Source organism: Tauraco erythrolophus, chromosome 1 (genome assembly GCF_009769465.1).
Source record: "Tauraco erythrolophus isolate bTauEry1 chromosome 1, bTauEry1.pri, whole genome shotgun sequence".
Lineage (NCBI taxonomy): Eukaryota > Metazoa > Chordata > Aves > Musophagiformes > Musophagidae > Tauraco > Tauraco erythrolophus.
This window is the reverse complement of record NC_141465.1, coordinates 2496387-2512804: the sequence shown is the minus strand read 5'-3', so window position 1 is coordinate 2512804 and position 16418 is coordinate 2496387.

Here is a 16418-nt window from a genome sequence, read left to right as displayed (position 1 = left end):
AATAAAGGAGCTGAGGGTCGAGACAAGAACAGAGGGAGCACCCACCAACCATGGTCCCGGGCAAAACAGACTCAGTTTTCTTAAAGCAAAGCAGTTTATTAACAGCTACCTAAAAAGACAAAAGAAACAAAAAAACGGTTACTTGAGAGGATAACAAGAAAACAAGGCAGATCTTAAAAACAACACCTCTCCACTCCCTTTGCCTTTTCTTCCGGCTCTACCTCCTCCCCTCAGCAGCGCAGGGGGGCAGGGAATGGGGGAGTGCAGGTCAGTTCATCCCATGTTGTTACTGCCGCTTCTCTTAAAGGACGAGTCCTTACACCATTGTCCCTTGCTCCAGTGGATCCCCTACTTACGAGGAAAATCCACAGACTTCTCCAGCGTGAGTCCTACCCACAGGATGCAATCCGTCCCCATCGGATCGCTCCAGTGTGGGCTTTACCACAGTCTCGGATTATTAGGGAGTTGTTGCCACTCGCTCTGGCGCGGGTCGTCGTATGGACTTTAAATGCGTCGATGCGCCCTACCTGTGCCCGTGATTCACATCAGTCCTTGGCCTCAGTCATCTCCTCTAAACAAACACCTTCCCATCGACGTGGGTCGTCCCAAGGACTCGAGATGCGTACCGTACTCAGGCTCTGGCGTCTCTTCTCGACGTGGGTTTTCCACGGGCTGCGAGTGGGTCTCTGCTCCACTGGGACCGCCTTTGGCTGCAGGGGGACGCTTGCCGTCTTGCCACCAGTTGCAGGGGAAACTCAGCACATCTTGTCCTGTTCCATCTTCACTGACCTGGTGTTGGTGTGGCCGTTTCTCTCAGATCTCAGTCCTCTCGGGTGAACTCAGCCGGGTGGGCACCCTGGGAGCGGGGCTCCCCAAGTTCCCCAGGCAGCTCTACCTCCGCCATCCTCAGCAGGCAGGGCGGCCCGGCCCAGACCACTGCCTGGCCGGGAGCCAGGGGCAGTGCCCTCCTCCCCTCTTCTTGCTCCTGAGCAAAGGCACACCTTTCCGATTCCTTTGTCCCAACTTAAATAGGGCAATTCGCATAGGCGCCAATTGGCTCAAGCCCCAAGGGGGATGGGAGTCTGTTCTGATGGGCAGCTTCTGCCACCAGAACCTCCCCCCCATATCAAATCATGACACCACCCCTGATGTCATGCATCTCTGCTTCTCAGCTTTCCTTCACATGTCTCTGCTCCTGTGCTGCCACCACGGGCAGATTTCCATTGCTGACTGTCAATCTTTTCTAATTTCCTCCCCATTTGAAACATTTCTAATGCATTCACATTTTCTGTCATTGTCATTCAAAGACAGATGAGAAACTTGCCCATAGCTTTTAAATTCAACCTATCCCATCCCATCGCATTCAGACGAGGCCATGGGGATGTCCTTCTCAGCAGGAACACCTGAGGGCACTGTGGAGATGGTGGCTGGTGGCCCAAACCTCGTGAGCCTGTGAGCGGAGCACCAGAGAGTTGTCACTGGCAGAGCACGATTGAAGGGAATTGCGCTGTAGAGCTGCTTTCGAGACCCTGGTGGTCTCACCAGGTGCATCCCAGCAGCAACCCTCACACCACTCCAGAGGACAAGCTCACCACTGCCAGCAAGGAAACCACCTGGGACAGGGTTGATTCACAGGGCAGAGGGGGCAATGACACAGATGCTCAGTCCCTGAGCGCTCCTTGAGTTTGCCAGACACTGTGTGCTCCTGAAGCAGAGCTGCCAGGCTTGCCCCAGAGGCAGTAGCAGGCTGACGTCCCAGGGCTCCCCAGCCAGGCCCTAGGTCCCAGGGAGAAACCATCTCAGGAGGAACTTGGGCTACTGCCTGCCAGCGAGGAAGGTGGAGGGAGAGGCCACCCTAGCCCCAGTCCTCAGCATCTTTTCTTCCTCATGCCTCTCCCTTTGGGCCACACTCATAGATTCATAGATTTATAGATTTCTAGGTTGGAAAAGACCTTAGACATCATCCAGTCCAACCGTCCCTAATCCCCATTAAACCATATCCCTAAGTAGTTCATCCATCCTATATTAAACACATCCAGGGATGGGGATTCAACCACCTCCCTGGGCAGCCTATTCCAGTGGCTGACAACCCTTTCAGAGAAGAAATACTTCCTAACATCCAAACTGAATCTCCCCTGACTAAGCTTATGCCCTTTCCTCTTGTTCTATCACCCATCACTAATGTAAAGAGCCTTCCCCTACCTCCCCACCATCCCTTCTCAAGTATTTGTAGGCTGTAATCAGGTCTCCCCTCAGCCTCCTCTTCTCCAGGCTAAACAGCCCCAACTCCCTTAGCTGCTCCCATAAGTTTTATTTTCCAGCCCCTTGACCAGTTTAGTCGCCCTTCTTTGGACCCGCTCCAGGAGCTCAATATCTCTCTTAAAGCGAGGAGCCCAAAACTGGACACATATTCCAGGTGCGGCCTCACCAGTGCCGAGTACAGGGGCAGGATCACTTCCCTATTCCTGCTGGTCACACTATTCTTGATACACGCCAGTATCCCATTGGTCTTTTTGGCCACCTGGGCACACTGCTGGCTCATATCAAGCCGGTAGTCAACCAACACCCCCAGGTCCTTCTCCACCACGCAGCTCTCCAGCCACTCTTCGCCGAGCCTATAGCGATGCTTGGGGTTTTTACACCCCAAGTGAAGGACTCTGCACTTGGCCTTATTAAAGCTCACGCCATTGGCCTCAGCCCAACGATCCAGTCTGTTCAAATCCCTCTGAAGGGCCTCCCTACCCTCGAGCAGATCGACACAGCCTCCCAGCTTGGTGTCGTCCGCAAATTTACTGAGGGTACATTCCATCCCCTCATCCAGGTCATTGATAAAGATGTTAAACAGAACTGGACCCAGCAGTGAGCCCTGGGGAACCCCACTGGTGACCGGCCTCCAGCCGGATTTAGCCCCATTTACCACCACTCTTTGGGCCCGGCCATCCAGCCAGTTTTTAACCCAAAGGAGGGTGTGCCTATCCAGGCCAGCAGTTACGGTTTCCCAACCAGAACACTATGAGAGACTATGTCAAGGCTTTTCTAAGGTCAAGGAAAACTACATCCACAGCCCTTCCCTCATCAACCAGGTGGGTCACCCTGTCATAGAAGGTGATCAGGTTTGATTGGCAAGACCTGCCTTTCATAAACCCATGTTGACTGGGCCTGATCACCTGGTTAACCTATGTGTGCTCATTAATAGCACTCAAGATAACCTGTTCCATGACTTTGCCCGTCACCGAGGTCAGAACAGGCCTGTAGTTCCCCGGATCCTACTTCCATCTTTTGTAAATGGGGGTAACATCCACCAGCCTCCAGTCCAGTGGAACTTCTCCAGTGAGCCAAGACTGCCCAAAGATAATGGACAGGGTTTGGCAATGACATCCGCCAGCTCTCTCAGGACTCTCGGGTGGATACCATCAGGCCCCATAGACTTGGGCATCCAGCCGATGAAGCAGATCCTTGACCCGTTCCTCTTGGATCACAGGAGCTTCGATCTGCTCTCCCTCCCTGCTCTCAGACACCGAAGTCCAGCTCACCTGGGAACTACTAAACTTATTATTAAAGACTGAGGCAAAGAAGGCATTAAGGACCTCATCCTTGTGCTCATCCCTAGTGACTAACGTACCCCTTGTCCAGTAGGGGCTGGAGGTGATCTTTAGCCCTCCTTTGTATTAATGTATTATAGAAGGACTTTTTGTTGTCCTTTACAGAGCAGGCTAGTCTAAGTTCTCGGTCCTTTATTCCTTCTTGTGCCAGCGCGTTGACTGTCCCTGGGCTCTTCACGGGCATTTACCTTCCTCTCCTGCCCCTGTCACAAGCTCTGCTGGGCCAGGGCTGGAGGAAGCCCCGCACACGCGCACACACACGTGCACACACACACAGAATGACCCCATATATACCTCCATCTCCATCACAGGGATTACTGCACCAGCCTGGAGCATTCCCAATACTCAAACAGGTGCGTGACTGTCCTGCTTGGAGCTGGCCAAAGGCTCGGGACGCTGAGCATCTCCTGCCCCTGCAGTCCCTCTGTGCAGGAAAGAGGCCTGGGAGAGCTGCCAGGAAAGGGAGTCCTGGCCTGCTGAGTCCTGCAGCTCAGCTCTCATCCCACTCTTTCCTTTCTAAGGTTCGTGAACATTCCAGTAAAAGAAACCAACTGCAGTGGGATTCAGAGCTCCCTGCAGTAGAGCAGCCGGGGGATGCAGGCACTGTTTTCCTCTTCATGGAAAGGGATACAGGAAGAGTTTCCCTTCAAAGCCCATGAGACCCTCAGCAGGCAGAACGCTCGGGCTGTTGTGATGTCTTTCCTGGTCCTGCCTCTCACTGACATTAATTGCTGGGCTCACAGTACTGTGTAGAGAAAAAGAGCCCTCACAGTGCCAGGGAGGGAAAAAGAAAAGAAAAGAACCAGTCATGGCTGGGAGACAGAGAAAAATGCATAGAAAATGGCCTTCGTGCAAGTGTGCCCTTCGTACCTCATTCCTTGAGCTCTCAAGGACTTCACAGGAAGGGAAACTCTGAGCTTTCCTCTGCCTCGCATATGTGGAGACTCTCGTGCAACCTCAACACAGTTTTGTCCACGCCACCCCCTCCTGCCCTCCCCACCCACCCACTGCATCTCTGCAGGATTTATACTTTCCTGTGAACGTGGGCGTCATTCGCCAGTGTTCCCAGCCAGCCAGTCCTTGCTCACATCATGTCCTGCCCAACCCCAGTAGGTCTCATCTTCACTCACTGCTTCCTCTTCACGTATCTCTGGGCAGCTTCAAAAGGCACGTCCCTGAAAGGACAGGGGCTTTTTCCTCATGGTTCCTTGCTGGTTCTTTGTGGCTATGCTGGCCACTGGGGTAAGTGAACTCGACCCAGCCTGAGCACCTCATCAATTCTGCTGCTGCTGCCCAGCTGGACACAGTTGCTGGTAGCGCTCGTTCACCAAAGCTTCCTGTGCTGAGCATGGCAATGAATGATGGCAGAAGACCCCCAATCTCCTGCAATGACTCTATTTTCTTCTGTGTACTGCCCCAGAATGGTTACTTTTTTGGACACAAACTACCCAGGAATGTTTCTTGCCTGTGAGAGACACTAGAAATCACCCGCTGATCCGAAGAGCTGTCCCATCCCTTTCGCTGCTCCTAGCCTGTCCTGCTCCTTCTCATGCTCTTCTCTAACAATCCACAGCGCCAAGTTCATGTTTTCCTTTTCTTATCCTCCTTAACTCCTCCTTTTCCCTTCCAGTGTTGGCACTTGAACAGTCCCAGACACAGTGATACGACAAGGCCAGTCCGTGAATCTGACCTGTTCCCAGAAGAAATCCTCCAGCACAGCTATGTACTATTATAAGCTGCCTTTGGGGAAGGACTCCAGGCTGACCCTAGTAGCTTCTGCATTTGAAATTGGTGAACCAAAATTGAGGAAGGTTTCCGAAGCCATTTCAAGAGCAGCAAGATACAAGGAGACAGCATGACCTCTTGATAGAGCACGCCTTTCTCAACGACTCCGGCGTGTATCACTGTGCTGAGAGTGAAACACAATGGCTGAGCTGCTGAGGGAGCCCAGCACAAACCTCCCCGTGCACAAAAGGGACCTGCTTTCCTCCCCCCAGTGCTGCACAAGGCAGGGTGATCCCTCCCACGCATTACCTCCTCTGCTTCCTAGCCTTCCCCTCCTCTCTCAGGGTCTGAGAGTCTATTTCTGCTTTCTCTTCTTGCCATCCCACTCCTCCATTCCTCCCTTGTTTAACTCTCCTTTACATATACTCACTTCTGTTGACTCTTCTTCCCCTCTCTGCCTCCCTTGCTCCCCCACCTTCTTCTTTGCCTCTCTTCAGTTGGCATCCAGGATTTCCTTTCATTTAACTCCAGCCAACCCTGCTCATCATTCTCACCGTCAAACAGAAAGGATGTTTGTGAGCAGTTAGGTCCACTTTGGATGAAGGCAAGGCCAGGCAGGCGGCGTAAGAGCTGGTGGCAACTGGGAGCTGCCCACATGCTCCTGTTACCACCCACCTGTCCGAGGTTATGGTGTGGCCAAGGGACATGTGCAGCACGGCACAGGCCTGCCCCTACTCAGGGTAACTGTTGTGTGGGTCACTAACTCCTCCATGCACAGTGCTCTCCAGGTCAGGATCACTGTCTTCCAGCCCGTGATCCACTCACAATTTTCATTTCCCGAAGATCCGGTACTAAATCCCAGATGCTGTTGGCAAGCTGTGCAGCTAACAGGGAGTTTCCTTACAGGTTGGAGTGTTCTTCTGCCGTAACACGCCGGACACGGGTTGCTCCAGCCGGTCCCTGCACTGCAGCTTCTCATTCGGCTTCTCAAGCCACAAGCACAAGGCCCAGCACAGCAGCCATAACCTCTCTGAGATCACTGACCCCTCGAGAGAGGAGAGAGCCCAGAGGCACAGGCACAAACACGCATTCCTGAGTCTCTCTTCCCTTCAGCTGATGCCTCTCCGTGCACCCGTGACACGCACACACTCGGGCTGCCACACAGCCCCATCGCGCCCGTGTGATAACGCTCATCTCCCACCTGCACTTACACACACGGACTGGCACACAGCAGGAAGTCGGTGGAGCAGAGCACTACACCTCGTGCCTGCGTGCAGGTGTCCTTCCCTGCTGTTCCCAGCCAGCCAACTGTCTTCTCACGTTTCGGGCTCTCCACTGCCCTGCCCACCCGCAAAGAGACTGCCTCTCTCAGCCCTTCCTCTGCACACAGCTCGGTGCCAGTGCCGGCACCACGGGCAGGTTGCTGCAAGAAGGTGGCCTTTCTCCATGGCTCTTCACTGGTTCCTTGTGGCCATCCTGGCCCCTGCAGGTAAGTGGGCTTCCCTCCTGCTGGAACAGCTGCCCTGGAGCCACCGCTGCTGCTGCCTCGGCTGGGTGCCCAGTTGTTGGCAGTGCCCCATTCCCCAGGCTTCCAGGAGGAGGATGGGCAAGAAGGAGGTGAGCTTTTCCTCAACCTCTTCACTCAGAAAACTCTACACATCAACAAATTGTGGGTTTTCTGTCGCATTTCAAGACTTCAAATAAGAGTACTGAACTCATTATTTTTCAAAACAAATTTACTATTATTGAAGCTGGTTTGTTGGGTTTTTTTCCTCCTGTGTGTCTCTGTCAGAGAAACAAGACACTGTCTCAGAGCTTGCTGACATCCTTATGCCATCCCATCCCATGTCAACTTCCAGGGTGAGTTGTTGTGTCCCATTCAATGCGTTTCACTCCTCACACCTCTTCCCTTCTCTTCCAGGCCAGGCCCTTCAGCAATCGCCAGACACAACTGTCCGAGTGGGAGACTGTGACTCTGAACTGCTCCGAAACGGGACCGCATTCTGGAGCATGTACTGGTTCAAGTTGCCCACGGGGAAGGATGCCACTCTTCAGCTGGTTTATACTCAGCAGAAGGTGGTAAGGCAGAGATTGAGAAGGAATTCAGAAACCACTTCCACAGTAGTGGAACTAAAGGCAGCCGCTTATCTGTGGAGATCGATCGTGTCCTACTCAACGACTCGGGCACCTATTTCTGCGCCAAGCAAGACTCACTGTGACTTCAAAGCTGGAGCAGCGTAGCACAAACCCTTCCATGCAAACAGGGGTCTGCCCCCAGCACACACACAGCCCTCTTTTGACAGTAACCATTTTCTCCTGCCCTCCAGCTCTGTCTACTTAAGGAGAGTGGTGGCATCATCTGTCTCCTGCCTTTTCTCTAACTTTTGTCCTGTTATTTCCCATCTCTGATCCCCATTTGACCCTCCTTTCTTCTTGTTCTCACTGCCTTGCCTCATTTCTCTGCCACCCATAGACTGTCTCTCACTTTCCTCCTCTATCTTTCTCTCTGTCCCCTTCCCTTTCTTCTCTGTCCTCTCTCACACTGTCCTCCTCCTATTTCCTACATTCTTTCCATTACTTCTCCCTTTCAACCTGTCACACTAAGTCATGGGGTAGCAGGAATAATGCACCCTGATCTTTCCTTCTCCTGCTGGAAAGCCAAGGCCGACCTGGAGTTGAATCTGGCAAGGGATCCCAGGATTGAGCACTTCTGTGTGTGCTCATATGTCTATGAGCTGCAGGGGTCTCCATAGCTCACTCTGTGGTTTCTGAGAGTTCAGGTGCCTCGCTGGTCACCTGGGGCTCAGCACACTTCCATGTGTGAGGGGCTTTGAGTTCCAGAACGCTGGCAGGACCATGCCACTGAGCACTTCCACATGCACGCTGGTCCCTTGGCCCCAGCGGTCTCCAGGGAATGGGCACACAGCTGTGCACCAAAATCACCAACTCACGCTGCTACCCTGTGACCTGAGCACTCTGATGTATGCCGTGCAACCCAAGGCTCAATGGTATCCAGGAGTCAAGCATGGTCTTGTAGGCAAGGAGCCCCAAGCTGCAGCAAATACTCTCAGCTACTATGACTTTCTTCTTGCACACCATGATCATTAGGTCAGCAGCTTGCTCTGTGCCAGGGGCAATGGCAGGAACAGCTTAAGCTGAACAGAGACAATCCACACTGCGGCGTGAGGGGTCAGGGCCTGGGAAGTTTCTGGAAGTCTGGATCAAGCGTCAGATACAGGACACAGAAGCAAAAACCATGCCCCATATCTCTGTCTCCTTTGCATAACACCTCTTCTCTGGAGATCTCATCTGATGCAGAGGAAGACAGGAAAAACCCCACAGCATCCCCCCTGCCCTGCCTCAACTCAGGCTCTCATCCAGCCCCATCACGTTCCCGTGACTGCACGCACACACAAACACACATATCAAGTCAGCTGTGCAGGGTTCGTATCACCCACTGCTGCATGTGACTCTACTTTCCTATGGCTGTCACCCAGCTGGCTTGTATTGGTAATGATCTAATTAAGGTGTAGGCCCTGCCTACAAAGGTGGGCCATTTTCTCCTGGCTATAGAAGATGCAACACATCCTTGGGGTTGCAGCCTATGCTGGTGAGCAATAACTGGTGACCCTGATGTATATGTCTGAGAGACCCTGAGGACTGTGACTCCTGAGCTGGAGCCAGAGTAGCCAGAGCCGGAGTCAGGGCTGGAGCGGAGAGTGCTTTGGTAAAGAAGGTAAAGCTGCAAGCCCTGGTGTGATATTCACGGGAGGGAAGCGTGCTGGAGTTGAACAAATGGCCTGGTCTCTGCTCCCTGTAAAGCCCTTCACTTTCCTCTAAAAAACAAAAAATTGTAAAACAAAAAGTGGGAATTATGGTATCCTGTTTATTACCCAGCTGGCATGAATTGAAACTAATGAACTAATTAACTAAGGTATACACCCTGCCTACAGAAGGCAGGGCCACTTCCTCCTGGCTGGGGAAGATGCAACGGCATCCTTGGAGCTGCAGCCCAGCTGTGAGCAACACTTTCCTACTGATCCCAGCCAGTCAACTCCTTTCCCGCATTTCAGGTGCTCTCACACTGCCCTGCCCACCCCTGATGTCATGGATCTCTTCCTTTCTCAGCATTTTCTCCTCACACATCTCTGCTCCTGTGTGCCACCATGGGCAGATTTCCATTGCGGACTGTCAATCTTTTCGGATTTCCTCCCCATTTGAAACATTTCAATACATTCTCATTTTCTGTCATTGTCCTTCATAGGCCAGAGAAGAGAACACTTGCCCATAGATTTTTAAACCCAACCCATCCATCCTTATCCCATCTAGATTTTGTGGGGGTTTTTCATCCCCTTCATCCTCAAATCATTTCACCTTCTACCTAACCTCCTGCTTTTTTTTTTTTTTTTTTCCCTATGGACAGGGTATGCCCTTCAACAGTCTCAGATGCAGTTGGCAAAGAGGGAGGAGCTGTGAGTCTCAGTTGTTTGCCTGTGGAACCACATACCCATACATGCCATGCTGTAAGCAGGCTCAAAGAAAGGATACATGCTGCGACCCAGTAGTGTGCTGCAACATGATGGAGGAGACTGTTGGCCATCTTTGAGAGGAAGAGAACGATTCCCACTTTTCAGAGAAAGACAGCAGGAGAACTTCAACATGAAACACATAAGAGACTCAAAAGAGACCAGAACATTCTGGTCTCATTTCATGCATGAAATGGTAGAATTCAAGATACTTAGAGAAGCAAGGAGGGTGCATAGCAGGCTTCACTACCCTGGATTTCAGGAAAGCGGACTTTGGCCTCTTCAGGATCTCCTCGCTAGAGTACAATGGGATGAGGCCCTGGAGGGAAGAGGGGCCCAACAGAAAGCTGGTTATATTCAAGGATCACCTCCTCCACGCTCAGTCGGTTGCATCCCAACAAAGAGAAAGTCAGGTAGGAACACCAGGAGGCCCGCATGGATGAATAAGGAGCTCCTGGACCAACTTGGGCACAAAAAGAAAGCCTATAGGGGGTGGAAGCAAGGACAGGTAGCCTGGGAAGAATACAGAGAAATTGTCCAGTAACCAGAGATCAGGTTAGGAAAGCCAAAGCCCTGACAGAGTTACATCTGGCCAGGGACATCAACGGCAACAAGAAAGGCTTCTATAGATATGTCAGTGATAAAAAGAGATCCAGGGAAAATGTGGGCCCTCTCCGGAAGGAAACAGGGGACCTGCCACCCAGGATATGGAGAAGGCTGAGGTTCTCAACGACTTCTTTGCCTCAGTCTTCACTGGCAAGAGCTCTAGCGGCATGGCCCAAGTCACGGAAGGCAAAGGCAGGGACTGGGAGAATGAAGAACCACCCGCTGTAGGAGAAGACCAGGTTCGAGACCATCTAAAGAACCTGAAGGTGCACAAGTCCATGGGACCTGATGAGGTGCATCCGTGGGTCCTGAGGGAACTGGCAGATGAAGTTGCTGAGCCACTATCCATCATATTCAGAAGTCGTGGCAATCTTGGCGAAGTTCCCAATGACTCGAAAAGGGAAACATAGCCCCCATCTTGAAAAAGGGGAAAAAAGAAGACCCAGGGAACTATAGGCCAGTCAGTCTCACCTCTGTTCCTGGAAAGATCATGGAGCAGATCCTCCTGGCGACTATGCTAAGGCACATAGAAAACAAGGAGGTGATTGTGACAGCCAACATGGCTTCACTAAGGGCAAATCCTGCTGACTAATTTGGTGGCCTTCTTGATGAGGTTACCAGCATTGATGGATAGGGGAAGAGCAACTGACATTGTCTACTGGACTTATCCAAAGCATTTGATACTGTCCCACATGACATCCTTATCTCTAAGCTGTAAAGACGTGGTTTTGATGGATGGACCACTCAGTGGATAAGGAATTAGCTGGATGGTCGCACTCAAAGAGTTGTGCTCAAACGGTTCAATATCCACGTGGAGGCCAGTGACAAGTGGTGTTCTTCAAGGGTCGGTACTGGGACCAGTGCTATTTAACATCTTTGTGGAGACGTGGACCAGTGCAATCGAGTGCACCCTCAGCAAGTTTGCAGATGACAGCAAGTTTGCAGATGACACAAGTTGTGTGGTGTTGTAGACACGGCTGGAGGGAAGGGATGCCATCTAGAAGGACCTGGACAGGCTGGAGAGGTGGCCTGTGAGAACCTCATGAAGTTCAACAAGGCCAAGTGCAAGGTCCTGCACGTGAGTCGGGGCAATCCCAAGTAGTCCTGCACGTGGGTCGGGCAATCCCAAGTACAAGTACAGGCTGGGTGGAGAATGGATTGAGAGCATCCCTGAGGAGAAGGACTTGGGGTGGTGGTGGATGAGAAGCTCAACATGCGCCGGCAATGTGCGCTGGCAGCCCAGAAAGCCAATCGTATCTGGGCTCTATCAAAAGGAGCGTGGCCAGCAGGTCGAGGGAAGTGATTCTGCCCCTCTACTCAACTCTCGTGAGACCCCACCTGGAATACTGTGTTCAGCTCTGGAGTCCCCAACACAAGAAGGACATGGAGCTGCTGGAGCGAGTCCCAGAGGAGGGGCCACGACATGATCAGAGCACTGGAGCACCTCTGCTGTGAAGACAAGCTGAGAGAGTTGGGGCTATTCAGCCTGGAGAAGCAGAAGGCTCGGGGTGATCTTATTGCAGCTTTCCAGTACTTAAGGGGGCTACAGGAAAGCTGGAGAGGACTTTTTACAAGGGCGTGTAGTGATAGGGCAAGGGGCAGTGGATTTAAACTGAAGAGGGCCGATTTAGGTTAGATATAAGAAACAAATTTTTCACTCTGAAGGTGGTGAGGCACTGGAACAGGTTGCCAGAGAAGTTGTGGCTGCCCCATCCCTGGCAGTGTTCAAGGCCAGGTTGGATGAGGCTGTGGGCAACCTGGTGTAGTGGAGGGTGTCCTGCCCATGGCAGGGGGATTGGAACTAGATGATCTTTAAGGTCCCTTCCAACACAAACCATTCTATGATTCTGTTCAGCTAGGGATTGTGTTTCTCTGTGTCACACAGCCGTGTAGCACCTGCATGCAGCTAAGAGCCTGCGCATGAAGCTCTTCCCAGTAACACCGACTGCACTCATCCAAGCACAAACTGGGGTGGCCCCAAGAATGAGCTGTCTCAGCAGTCTGTTATACCAAAGCTGTTTCTGAGGGTAAAGTCTCTCAGGCACAGCCATATGCCCACAGAATAAATGGCTTCACGTGTGCTCTCAGGCTCCACTGACCAGTTCACAACCAGCTGGCTGGGGACAGGCTTCTTCACTAACGACCTTATTGCTCCTTTAGCAGATTTGATCTTTCTCTCTGGGTCACTTCCCCCTCTTTTTCTTTTTCAACAGTCTTCACCTGTTGCGCCAGCACCTTCTGCTTATTACCTGCACCACAGTTTTCCTCAAACCTTTCGCCGAACTGTCTTTGTCGGAGAAAACACTGAGTTGGGTGACACCTCACTGGACTTTTCCTTCCCAGCATCATCAGGTGGGATTACCATCAGGGATTCCAGCCGTTTCAACTCACTTCTCCTTTCCTGTCACCATGTAGAGTTCCAGGTAATTCCTTGGTTGCATCCTCCTGGAGGCTTGTGATCTCGAGGTGCTGCTGTCAGCAGAGCTCGGCACGGTGAAGACCTCTGTCGTTCGTGGCCTGAGTTCCTTTCACCCTCGCCACTCTCCCAGCTGTGCATTCCTGTGTTCATTGCGTCCTCCAGCGAGGCCATGCCGAGTTTGTCCCGTTCAGCCGAGGCCATGCGGATGTCCTTCTCAGCAGGAACAACCTCAGGCACTGTGGAGATGGTTGCTGTGGCCCGAATCTCGTGAGCCTGTGAGCGGAGCACCAGAGAGTTGTCACTGGCAGAGCACGAGTGAAGGGCATTGCGCTGTAGAGCTGCTTTCAAAAACCTGGTGGTCTCACCAGGTGCATCCCAGCAGCAACCCCCACACCACTCCAGAGGACAAGCTCATCACTGCCAGCAAGGGAAACCACCTGGGACAGGGTTTGATTCACAGGGCAGAGGGGGCAATGACACAGATGCTCAGTCCCTGAGCACTCCTTGAATTTGCCAGACACTGTGTGCTGCTGAAGCAGAGCTGCAGGCTTGCCCAGAGGCAGTAGCAGGCTGACACCCCCAGGGCTCCCCAGCCAGGCCCTAGGTCCCAGGGAAGAAACCATCTCTGCAGGAACTGGACTGCTGCCTGCCAGCGAGGAGGTGGAGGGAGAGGCCACCTAGCCCCAGTCCCTCAGCATCTTTCTGCCTCATGCCTCTCCATTTGAGCCACACTCGATTTTTTATTCCTTCTCGTGCCAGGCCTTGAGTGTCCCTGGCCCTTCACGGGCATTCCCTTCTCTCCTGCCCCTGTCACAGCTCTACTGGGCCAGGGCTGGAGGGCAGCCCTACACACGCACACACACACGTGCACACACACACGTTGTACACACACACAGAATGACCCCAATATATACTCCCATCTCCATCACAGGATTACTGCACCAACCTGGAGCATTTCCAATACTCAAAACAGGTGCGTGATGTCCTGCTTGGAGCTGGCCAAAGGCTCGGGACGCTGAGCATCTCCTGCTCCTGCAGTCCCTCGTGGAGGAAAGAGGGCTGGGAAAGCTTCCAGGAAAGGTGAGTCCTGGCCTGCTGAGTCCTGCAGCTCAGCTCTCATCCCACTCCTCTCCTTTCTAAGGTTCCTGAACATTCCCAACCTGCTGCACAAAGTAAAAGAAAACCCAACTGCAGTGGGATTCACAGCTCCCTGCAGTAGAGCAGCCGGGGGCTGCAGGCACTGTTTTCCTCTTCAGGGAAAGGGATACAGGAAGAGTTTCACTGCAAAGCCCATCAGACCCCTCAGCAGGAAGAGCCCTCACACTGCCAGGGAGGAAAAAAAAGAAAAGAAAAGAACCAGTCATGGCTGGGGGAGACAGAGAAAAATGCCTAGAAAATGGCCTTCGTGCAAGTGTGCCCTTCGTACCTCATTCCTTGAGCTCTCAAGGACTTCACAAGAAGGGAAACTCTGAGCTTTCCTCTGCCTTGCACACGTGGAGACTCTCGTGCAACCTCAACACAGTTTTGTCCACGCCACCCCCTCCTGCCCTCCCCACCCACCCACTGCATCTCTGCAGGATTTATACTTGCCTGTGAACATGGGCGTCATTCGCCAGTGTTCCCAGCCAGCCAGTCCTTGCTCACATCTCATGTCCTGCCCAACCCCAGTAGGTCTCATCTTCACTCACTGCTTCCTCTTCACGTATCTCTGGGCAGCTTCAAAAGGCACGTCCCTGAAAGGACAGGGCTTTTTCCTCATGGTTCCCTGCTGGTTCTTTGTGGCCGTGCTGGCCACTGGGGGGTAAGTGAACTCGACCCAGCGCTGAGCACCTCCATCAATTCTGCTGCTGCTGCCCCAGCTGTGTACGCAGTTGCTGGTAGCGCTCCGTTCGCCAAAGCTTCCTGTGCTGAGCATGGGCAATGAATGGTGGCAGAAAACCCCGCATCTCCAGCAAGGACTCTCTATTTTCTCCTGTGTACTGCCCCAGAATGGTTACTTTTTTTGGACACAAACTACCCAGGAATGTTTCTTGCCTATCTGAGAGACACTGGAAACTCACCCGCTGATCCGAAGAGCTGTCCCATCCCTTTCGCTGCTCCCTAGCCTGGCCTGCTCCTTCTCATGCTCTTCTCTAACAATCCACAGTGCCTACTTCATGTTTTTCCTTTTTTTCCTCCTCCTTTTTGCTTCCAGTGTTTTCACTTAAGCAGTCTCCAGACACAGTGATACGACAAGGCCAGTCCGTGACTCTGACCTGTTCCCAGAAGAAATCCTCCAACACATACATGTGCTGGTACAGGCTGACTTTGGGGAAGGACTCCAGGCTGACCCTAATAGTTTCTGCATTCGAAGGTGGTGAACCGAATGTTGAGGAGGGTTTTCGAAGTCGTTTCAAGAGCAGCAAGATACAAGGAGACAGCATGACCCTCTTGATAGAGCACGCCTTCTCAACGACTCCGGCGTGTATCACTGTGCCTGAGAGTGAAACACAATGGCTGAGCTGCTGAGGGAGCCCAGCACAAACCTCCCCGTGCACAAAAGGGACCTGCTTTCCTCCTCCCAGTGCTGCACAAGGCAGGGTGATCCCTTCCCACGCATTACCTCCTCTGCTTCCTAGCCTTCCCCTCCTCCTCTTCTCAGGGTCTGAGAGTCTGTTTCTCCTGCTTTCTCTTCTTGCCATCCCACTCCTCCATTCCTCCCTCTTTGTTTAACTCTCCTTTACATTATACTCACTTCTGTTGACTCTTCTTCCCCTCTCTGCCTCCCTTGCTCTCCCCACCTTCTTCTTTCTGCCTCTCTTCAGTTGGCACTCCATGGATTTCCCTTCATTTAGCTCCAGCCAAGCCTGCTTCATCATTCTCACCGTCAAACAAAAAGTATGTTTGCATGAGAAGTTGAAGGTCCACTTTTGGATGAAGGCAAGGCCAGGCAGGCGGCGTAAGAGCTGGTAGCAACTGGGAGCTGCCCACATGTTCCTGTTACCACCCACCTGTCCGAGGGTATGGTTTGGCCAAGGGACATGTGCAGCATGGCACAGGCCTGCCCCTACTCAGGGTAACTGTTGTGTGGGTCACTAACTCCTCCATGCACAGTGCTCTCCAGGTCAGGATAACTGTCTTCCAGCCCGTGATCCACTCACAATTTTCATTTCCCGAAGATCCGGTATAAATCCCAGATGCTGTTCGCAAGCTGTGCAGCTAACAGGGAGTTTCCTTACAGGTTGGAGTGTTCTCTCTGCCATAACACGCACAGACACGAGTTGCTCCACCCGGTCCCTACACTGCAGCTTCTCACTCGGCTTCTCAAGCCACAAGCACAAGGCCCAGCACAGCAGCCATAACCTCTCTGAGATCACTGACCCCTCGAGAGAGGAGAGAGCCCAGAGGCACAGGCACAAACACGCATTCCTGAGTCTCTCTTCCCTTCAGCTGATGCCTCTCCGTGCATCCCCGTGACACGCACACACTCGGGCTGCCACACAGCCCCATCGCGCCCGTGTGATAACGCTCATCTCCCACCTGCACTTACACACACGGACT